Below are 10063 nucleotides of genomic sequence, written 5' to 3' on the forward strand. Positions count from 1 at the left end.
GATATATTTATATAAGTGGGATGGCTAGGTCAAAGGGCAGTTCCATTTCTAATTTTTTGAGGAATCTCCATACTGTTTTCCACAGTGGCTGCACCAGTTTGCATTCCCACCAGCAGTAAATGAGGGGTGCTCCTTTTTCCATATCTGCACCAGCACCCATCATGTGTAGTTTTGTTAATGAACGCCATTCTGACTGGTGTGGGGTGGTATCTCATTGTGGATTTAATTTGCATTTCTCTAATTAGTGATGTTGAACATTTTTTAAATTTGTCTATTGGCCATTTGTATGTCCTCTTTGGAGAAGTGTCTGTTCATTTCTTGTGCCCATTTTTTGATTGTATTACGTTTGTCTTCCTGGTATTGAGTTTTACAAGTTCTTTATAAATTTTGTTCATTAATCCCTTATCAGATGTATTGTCAAATATGTTCTCCCATTGTGTGGTTTGTCTATCTATTCTGTTCATATTGTCTTTTAGATGTGCTGACACATCCCCCTCCTTCAGTTGGTGAGATAAAACCCCCTTTCTTTTCCCTCCCCTTTTCCTGTCCTGATGTCTGTCTATCCTATCTAACAATAGCATGTCTTTGAAATATAAAGGTAATATTTTCCTGCAATCCTCAGAGAAATCATATCAGCAAAGCAGAACCCAACCACTCCCATTGTTGTTATTATCTCGGTCCTTGTTATCTATCTTATTCCTGCCCACATAAAAGAAATTTCAGTATATACATTTTTACTTTTAATCAGTGCCACAGATTTCTGACTTTTGCGTTCTCGTTCTCAGCCTCCCTAATCTATCCAAATCAATTTCATGTAACTCCCGTTTTCAACTTCGATTCTGATGTACAAAATGTAAGAATCCAGAAAAGACCAGAGTAACAGGCTTTATTGAAAGGAAGAAAGCAACCATTCCAGGCACTTTTCCAGGGAGAAGGGCACTGGTACCACACTACAAGGTAAATTTTATAGGGCTTGGGAGAGCCTTAAGCAAGTATTGAGTCAGAAGTTTTAGTATGTTCCCTTCTGAGGTTTTACGGTTTTGACTTCATGGAATGATTCTCCTTGAGGCGGTTGACCAGCATCCTGGAACTCTTCTGCCTCAGGGGCGATGGTTCAGTAACTCAGGGTGAGGTCAGGTAGCCAGGCGAACAACTAAAGGGCAGTTAAAAGTTTTAGTGGTCACGGAAATGGCGCCGTGAGAAGCGCGTCCGACAGCTCTCCCCTAAATCACAACAAATTTATCAACTAGAAACAGAAAAATTTATCCTCGGAACATTCCGGTGTTCCACACAAACTGAAAGCAAAGGGACTGTTGTCACTTGAATCTGAGAGACGAGGGTGTGGAGGAAGGTACCGCAGCGACGCTCATTCGAGCTGCCAGGGAGTGCGGTGGGTCGGCCCATATACTTGGGAACCGCAAGCCGCTGCTCGCGGCCGCGAGCCCGCGAGCTGCCGTGAACCCCCGCGAGCCGCCACCGCGAGCTGCTGCGAGCCCCCGCAGAACCGCCACCGCGAGCTGCTGCAAGCCCCCGCGGAACCGCCACCGCGAGCGGCCGCCACGAGCCCCGCTGCGCGCGCCCGGTCCGGTTGAGCACCGCTGACATTCCCAGCGACCCGCACACTGCGAGTGGGGGTCGCCGGCCACCGGTGCCCGGAGCGCCCCATTTGCGCGTGCCTTGGGCATTCCACGCGCCCAGGGTGCCCTGCTGGCCCGCACACCCAGGGGGCTCCATTATCCTGCGCCTGGTGCGGTCCAGCCGCCAGCGGCGGGGCAAGCGGGAGAGGCTTGGGAGATTCTCTCCGTGGGCGGGGCACCTCACCCAGCCATTCAAGCTAACAATCAAGCGTTGGGGGAGGGGCGCGCGCAGGCAGCCTAAAATACCTTTGGAAGCACAGCTGCGACCCAATCACTGAAATTAGCTTAACCCATAAAATCTGCGCACCCTCGGTTCTAATTGATAAGATCTCTCTCAGTTCAGCGATCCAAGACAAGAGGCGTGATATTTTTTAGTGCCTCTCGCTAAAGGGGCGGGGGCAACTTCTGATTGATAGAGCCTCCATATTCAGGGATAAACGCTAACAAGAAGGACTTGGCAGATAATAAGGTCTATACTACACTAGTCGTAAGCAGAGACTAGTGCCTCTTCTTCCCTGCAAAAACAGGCTACAAAGTGTGGAAAGCCTGGGTTGAGAGGTCCAACTAAATGATAGGCGCTGAACAGTCACCTTGACAACAATTGACTCCCACCCCCGCCTGATTACACTGGAGGCCCTGACTCTCAGAGCCTTTCCCAAAGCCTTGCACTGAGTGGGGATAGAGTGGGGATTTCCCAGCTCTTTGAGCCTCTTACTCCCCAGGCAGAAGCAGTTGCAGCCTTATAGCTGGATCACCAGGCTGCTAATTCAGAAAGGGGGGACTAGGAGAGAGAATCCAGGAAAGCAAACTCTCTCATCGTTGGACCCTGCAAACGCCAACAAGCCTTTACTTCCAGCAAGACTAAAGCCAATTATATGACATTGCCATAGAATCCCATCAACTGCAAATCCCTACCTAAGAGTGACACAGGGGCAGAGCCTGGGGTACAGAGTCACCGACTAGGAAGAGGGAGAGAAAAGAAAAAGGAAGAAGTTAACCTCTCAAAATCAAGAAAAACCCACAGACTTTACAACTTGATCCACTAATTTTTTTGTTGTTGTTGTTGTTGTTGCTTGTTTCTTCTATCTTTTTGCCTTTATTTCCTCCACCTCGGTCCTTCTATTCTCTGCCCATCTTATGCTTCCCCTTTCTTGAACTACACTACCCATGAGTGTTGCATTTTATTTTTCTTCTTCATCCTCACCCTCCTTTAAGGTTATACTCCAAAACACTTAACTCTCACTCTCTCCTCTTTTGTTTTTTTTTTTTGTCTTGCTTTATTTTGTTTTTTTCTCCTCCTATTTATTTCTTCCTTCGTTTTTCTCTTTTTCTTATTTTTTCCTTTCTATTCGTTTTTTCTTTTCTCATTTTACTTTCCTCCCATATAATCCTCAATCACGAACAAATTAGTTAATTTGGGACTCAAGGCTTTTTTTTTGGCTTTATTTCTCTTTTTTGCTTTTGTTTTTATTTTTTTTTCTCTTGTTTGTTTATTTTTGTGGCATTTTGGGTCCTCCCAACCCAAGGTCTCCATTGTATTTAGTCTTCGCTCCACTTAATACAACAGATTTTTACTTATTATTTTTATTTTTTCTTCTTTATTATTCTTTTTTGGTCCTTTTTTCTGATTCCCTCTTATCCCTCTCATTATATCTCTTAGTTGACCATCACTTACAAGCAAATCATCTTATGCTTGTCTAAGATTTTCTTCCTTTTTTTTTTTTTTTTTGCATTATTTAGTAGGTCCCTACTCCCTTTTTTTTGCCCCTTGAACTCTTCACCCCAAATCAGGCCCTCCATTATAGGCATGATATTTCCCTGAGGAGGGGAGAGGAGGGAAAGAGAAGAGAGAAAAAAAGGGGGAAATAATAAATTATTACTGTTTTTTTTGTGGGGTGTTTTACCCTTTTTTTTTCTTTTTACTCTTTATTAATTCTAATTAGTGCTATCAATAAGACCACCCTCAGATGCCGATAAGAAAGAGGAAATCGAATATTATGGATACAAAAGAAAGAGAGGTAACACAAATAGATGTGGAAAAATCTATGGAGAAAAGACTTAACATATTGGAAGCCTTGGAGCTAAATGACAGAGAATTTAAAATAGAAATCTTAAAAATACTCAGAGATATACAAGAAAACACAGAAAGGCAATATAGGGAGATCAGAAAACAACTCAATGAACACAAAGAATATATTACCAAGGAAATTGAAACTATAAAAACAAATCAAACAGAAATGAAAAACTCAATTCACGAGCTGAAAAACGAGGTAACAAGCTTAGCTAACAGAACAGCCCAGATTGAAGATAGGATTAGTGAAATAGAAGACAAACAACTTGAGGCACAACAGAGAGAAGAAGAAAGAGACTCAAAAATAATAAAAAATGAGAAAGCCCTACAGGAATTGTCTGACTCCATCAGAAAGAATAACATAAGAATAATAGGTATATCAGAGGGAGAAGAGAAAGAAAATGGAATGGAGAATATACTCAAACAAATAATAGACGAGAACTTCCCAAGCCTGTGGAAAGAACTAAAGCCTCAAATTCAAGAAGCAAACAGAACACCAAGTTTTCTTAACCCCAACAAACCCACTCCAAGGCACATCATAATAAAGATGACACAAACCAATGACAAAGAAAAAATTCTCAAGGCAGCCAGGGAAAAGAAGAGTACAACATATAAAGGAAGGCCTATTAGATTATCATCAGATTTCTCAGCAGAAACTCTACAAGCTAGAAGAGAGTGGACCCCAATATTTAAAGCCCTGAAAGAGAGGAACTTTCAGCCAAGAATACTATACCCATCAAAGCTATCCTTCAAGTATGAAGGAGATATAAAAACATTCACAAATACAGAAAAGATGAGAGAATTTATCAACAGAAAGCCCCCACTCCAGGAAATACTAAGGGGGTTTTCCAACCAGATTCAAACAACAAAAGAAAACAACACCACAAGTAACAGCTCCACAAAGAACACAATAAAACCAAACTTAAACTGTGACAACAAAGAAAAAAAGGGGGGAGAGGATGGAGATTAACAGCAGCAAAGGATGATGAAGTGCTATAATACTTATAAGTTAGGGTACTACAATGAATATGGTAGGAACCCTTTTCATTACTTAATGGTAACCACCCTTGAAAAAACCACCACAAAAACACTTGACTTAAAAAAGGTAGCAACAGAGGAAAGAAGTATGGAACACAAACAAACAAAAACAAATGATAGAAAAACAAAAGAGAAGAATCAAACTAGATACAAAACTAACAGAAAGCAATTTATAAAATGGCAGTAGGGAACCCACAAGTGTCAATAATTACACTAAATGTAAATGGATTAAACTTACCAATAAAAAGACACAGAGTAGCAGAATGGATTAAAAAAGAAAATCCAACTATATGCTGCCTACAAGAAACACATCTAAGCAACAAGGATAAAAACAAATTCAAAGTGAAAGGCTGGAAAACAATACTCCAAGCAAACAACACCCCAAAAAAAGCAGGTGTAGCAATACTCATATCTAATAATGCTGACTACAAGACAGAAAAAGTACTCAGAGACAAAAATGGTCATTTCATAATGATTAAGGGAAGTTGAATCAAGAAGACATAACAATCCTTAATATATATGCACCAAACCAAGGAGCACCAAAATATATAAGACAGCTACTTATTGACCTTAAAACAAAAACTAACAAAAATACAATCATACTTGGAGACCTCAATACACCGCTGACGGCTCTAGATCGGTCATCCAAACAGAGAATCAATAAAGATATAGTGGCCTTAAACGAAATACTAGAACACCTGGATATGATAGACATCTACAGGACACTTCATCCCAAAGCGACAGAGTATACATTTTTCTCTAGTGTACATGGAACATTCTCAAGAATTGACCATATGTTGGGCCACAAAGACAATATCAGCAAATTTAGAAAAATTGAAATTGTACCAAGCATATTTTCTGATCATAAAGCCTTGAAACTAGAATTCAACTGCAAAAAAGAGGGGGAAAAACCCACAAAAATGTGGAAACTAAACAACATACTTCTAAAAAATGAATGGGTCAAAGAAGAAATAAGCGCAGAATCAAAAGATATATACAGACAAATGAAAATGAAAATACGACATATCAGAATCTCTGGGATGCAGCAAAAGCAGTAATAAGAGGAAAGTTCATATCACTTCAGGCCTATATGAACAAACAAGAGAGAGCCGAAGTAAACCACTTAACTTCACACCTTAAGGAACTAGAAAAAGAAGAACAAAGACAACCCAAAACCAGCCGAAGAAAGGAGATAATAAAAATCAGAGCAGAAATAAATGAAATAGAGAACAGAAAAACTATAGAAAAAATCAATAAAACAAGGAGCTGGTTCTTTGAAAAGATCAACAAAATTGACAAACCCTTGGCAAGACTCACCAAGGAAAAAAGACACAGGACTCAAATAAATAAAATCCAAAATGAAAGAGGAGAGATCACCACAGACATCATAGAAATACAAAGAATTATTGTAGAATACTATGAAAAATTATATGCCACCAAATACAACAATCTAGAAGAAATGGATAAATTCCTAGAACAATACAACCTTCCTAGACTGAGTCATGAAGAAGCAGAAAGCCTAAACAGACCAATCAGCAGGGAGGAAATAGAAAAAACTATTAAAAATCCTCCCCAAAAATAAAAGTCCAGGCCCAGACGGTTATACTAGTGAATTCTATCAAACATTCAAAGAAGACTTGGTTCCTATTCTACTCAAAGTCTTCCAAAAAATTGAAGAAGAAGCAATACTTCCAAACACATTTTATGAGGCCAACATAACCCTCATACCAAAACCTGGCAAGGATGGCACAAAGAAAGAAAACTACAGACCAATATCTCTAATGAATACAGATGCTAAAATACTAAACAAAATACTGGCAAACCGAATACAACAACATATTAAAAAAATAATACATCATGATCAAGTGGGATTCATCCCAGAATCTCAAGGATGGTTCAACATACGCAAAACGGTTAACGTAATACACCATATCAACAAAACAAAGAACAAAAACCACATGATCTTATCAATAGATGCAGAAAAGGCTTTTGATAAAATACAACACAATTTTATGTTTAAGACTCTCAACAAAATGGGTATAGAAGGAAAATATCTCAACATGATAAAGGCCATATATGATAAACCATCAGCCAACATCCTATTAAACGGCATAAAACTGAGGACTTTCTACCTTAAATCAGGAACAAGACAGGGTTGTCCACTCTCTCCACTCTTATTCAACGTGGTGCTAGAAGTTCTGGCCAGAGCAATCAGACAAGACAAAGAAATAAAAGGCATCCATATCGGAAAAGAAGAAGTAAAGCTATCACTTTTTGCTGATGATATGATCCTATACATCGAAAACCCGAAGGACTCCACAAAAAGATTATTAGAAACAATAAACCAATACAGTAAGGTCGCAGGATACAAAATTAACATACAAAAGTCCATAGCCTTTCTATATGCCAACAATGAAATATTAGAAAACGAACTCAAAAAAATAATCCCCTTCACGATTGCAACAAAAAAAATAAAATACCTAGGAATAAACATAACAAAGAACGTAAAGGACCTATATAATGAAAATTACAAAGCATTGTTAAGGGAAATCGAAAAAGATACAATGAGATGGAAAAATATTCCTTGTTCTTGGATAGGAAGAATAAATATAATCAAAATGGCCATATTACCCAAAGCAATATACAAATTTAATGCAATTCCCATCAAAATCCCTATGAGATTTTTTAAAGAAATGGAACAAAAAATCATCAGATTTATATGGAACTATAAAAAACCCCGAATAGCCAAAACAATCCTAAGGAAAAAGAATGAAGCTGGGGGCATTACAATACCTGACTTTAAACTATATTATAGGGCCACGATAATCAAAACAGCATGGTATTGGCAAAAAAATAGACACTCAGACCAATGGAACAGAATAGAAAGCCCAGAAATAAAACCACATATATATGGTCAAATAATCTTTGATAAAGGGGCCAACAACACACAATGGAGAAAAGAAAGCCTCTTCAACAAATGGTGTTGGGAAAACTGGAAAGCCACATGCAAAAGAATGAAACTCGACTACAGCCTGTCCCCGTGTACTAAAATTAATTCAAAATGGATCAAAGACCTAAATATAAGACCTGAAACAATAAAGTACATAGAAGAAGACATAGGTACTAAAATCATGGACCTGGGTTTTAAAGAACATTTTATGAACTTGACTCCAATGGCAAGAGAAGTGAAGGCAAAGATAAATGAATGGGACTACATCAGAATTAAAAGTTTTTGCTCAGCAAGAGAAACTGATATCAAAATAAACAGACAGCCAACTATATGGGAACTGATATTTTCAAACGACAGCTCAGATAAGGGCCTAATATCCAAAATTTACAAAGAACTCATAAAACTCAACAACAAACAAACAAACAATCCAATAAAAAATGGGAAGAGGACATGAACAGACACTTCTCCCAGGAAGAGATACAAATGGCCAACAGATATATGAAAAGATGCTCAGCTTCATTAGTTATTAGAGAAATGCAAATCAAAACTACAATGAGATACCACCTCACTCCTGTTAGATTAGCTATTATCAACAAGACGGGTAATAGCAAATGTTGGAGAGGCTGTGGAGAAAAAGGAACCCTCATTCACTGTTGGTGGGACTGTAAAGTAGTACAACCATTATGGAGGAAAGTATGGTGGTTCCTCAAAAAACTGCAAATAGAACTACCTTATGACCCAGCAATCCCTCTACTGGGTATATACCCCAAAACCTCAGAAACATTGATACGTGAAGACACATGTAGCCCCATGTTCATTGCAGCACTGTTCACAGTGGCCAAGACATGGAAACAACCAAAAAGCCCTTCAATAGAAGACTGGATAAAGAAGATGTGGCACATATACACTATGGAATACTACTCAGCCATAAGAAATGATGACATCAGATCATTTACAGCAAAATGGTGGGATCTTGATAACATTATAAGGAGTGAAATAAGCAAATCAGAAAAAAACAAGAACTACATGATTCCATACATTGGTGGAACATAAAAATGAGACTAAGAGACATGGACAAGAGTGTGGTGGTTACCAAGGGTGGGGGGGGAGGGAGGACATGGGAGGGAGGGAGGGAGAGAGTTAGGGGGAGGGGGAGGGGCACAGAGAACTAGATAGAGGGTGACGGAGGACAATCTGACTTTGGGCGAGGGGTTTGCAACATAATTTGATGACAAAATAACCTAGACATGTTTTCTTTGAATATATGTACCCTGATTTATTAATGTCATCCCATTACCATTAATAAAAATTTATTAAAAAAAAAATTAAGGCTAAAAAAAAAAAAAAAAGTTTTAGTAAATTCATACATCTATCATTTCTCAACTCTGTGGTATGATAAAAAGGAAAAGAAGTGGGGGGAAGAAAAGGGTATGAGGTTCAAAAAGGAGGTTTGTCTCATATCGACTATCTTCTGGAGCTACTTCTTGCTCTAGTTAGAAGCCTCCTTCATGGACCTCTCCATGGGGCAGTTGGAGTATGGGTTGTAAAAGCACTTCATTAAAGGTAATTCTGGAGATTTCTCCCATTTGGGCCTGCAGAACTTGATAAAAAAAGGGGAGGGCAAGCAGTAAAATTAGGCAAAAATTAGGATTGGTCCTATAATTGGTGCTAGCATTGAGAACAAGGTTTATTTTCACTATTGTTCAAAGTAGGAACCTATTGTTCATAGGTTTGCTGATATAAGGTTTCATATTTTTCTGTTTTGTGAAGGCAGGTTTTAGGGTTGGTGTGTAGGGTTAGGTAAATTTTTCCAATTTTCTGATTGGTGAATGTCTGCAAGTGGTTCTGTAGAAAGTAGTGAACCAACATAAGAGGCAGGGTCCCAAATTTAGAAAAATAAATAGGAGAATGAGTGGACGAATAAAAGGCAACAGTAAAGACATCCGGTTTGTGTGAAACCACTGATTCCATGACTGGTTTCTCTTTTATGAATTCATTGAGCTTCAGAGAGAGGGAGAGAGAAAGTGGGAATAAGTCAAGGTATTGAGCAGTTCCCCTGCCACTAGACCTATTTTTATAGAAATTCTTAAAGCAACAAGAGGAGGAATCACCTGTATAGCTCGTTTGGTTCTTAGATTGATGGATAGTGTACTAGGAATTGAAAGAGGCTCTTGTGGTGGGATTAGGTTGTTAATTTGGGTGAGATAGATTATGGTACAGGTTTCTGTCCAATTAGTAGGAAGACGCATATAGGTGTTGGTCCCACACAAGTAGAAAGTCCGTGATTGGGTGAGGCAGGCTGAAAGGTGAATAGAGAATAGAAGGACCGGTCCTGGCCGGTTGACTCAGTGGTAGAGCGTCGGCCTG

The sequence above is a fragment of the Saccopteryx bilineata genome, chromosome 4 (assembly GCF_036850765.1).
Source record: "Saccopteryx bilineata isolate mSacBil1 chromosome 4, mSacBil1_pri_phased_curated, whole genome shotgun sequence".
Lineage (NCBI taxonomy): Eukaryota > Metazoa > Chordata > Mammalia > Chiroptera > Emballonuridae > Saccopteryx > Saccopteryx bilineata.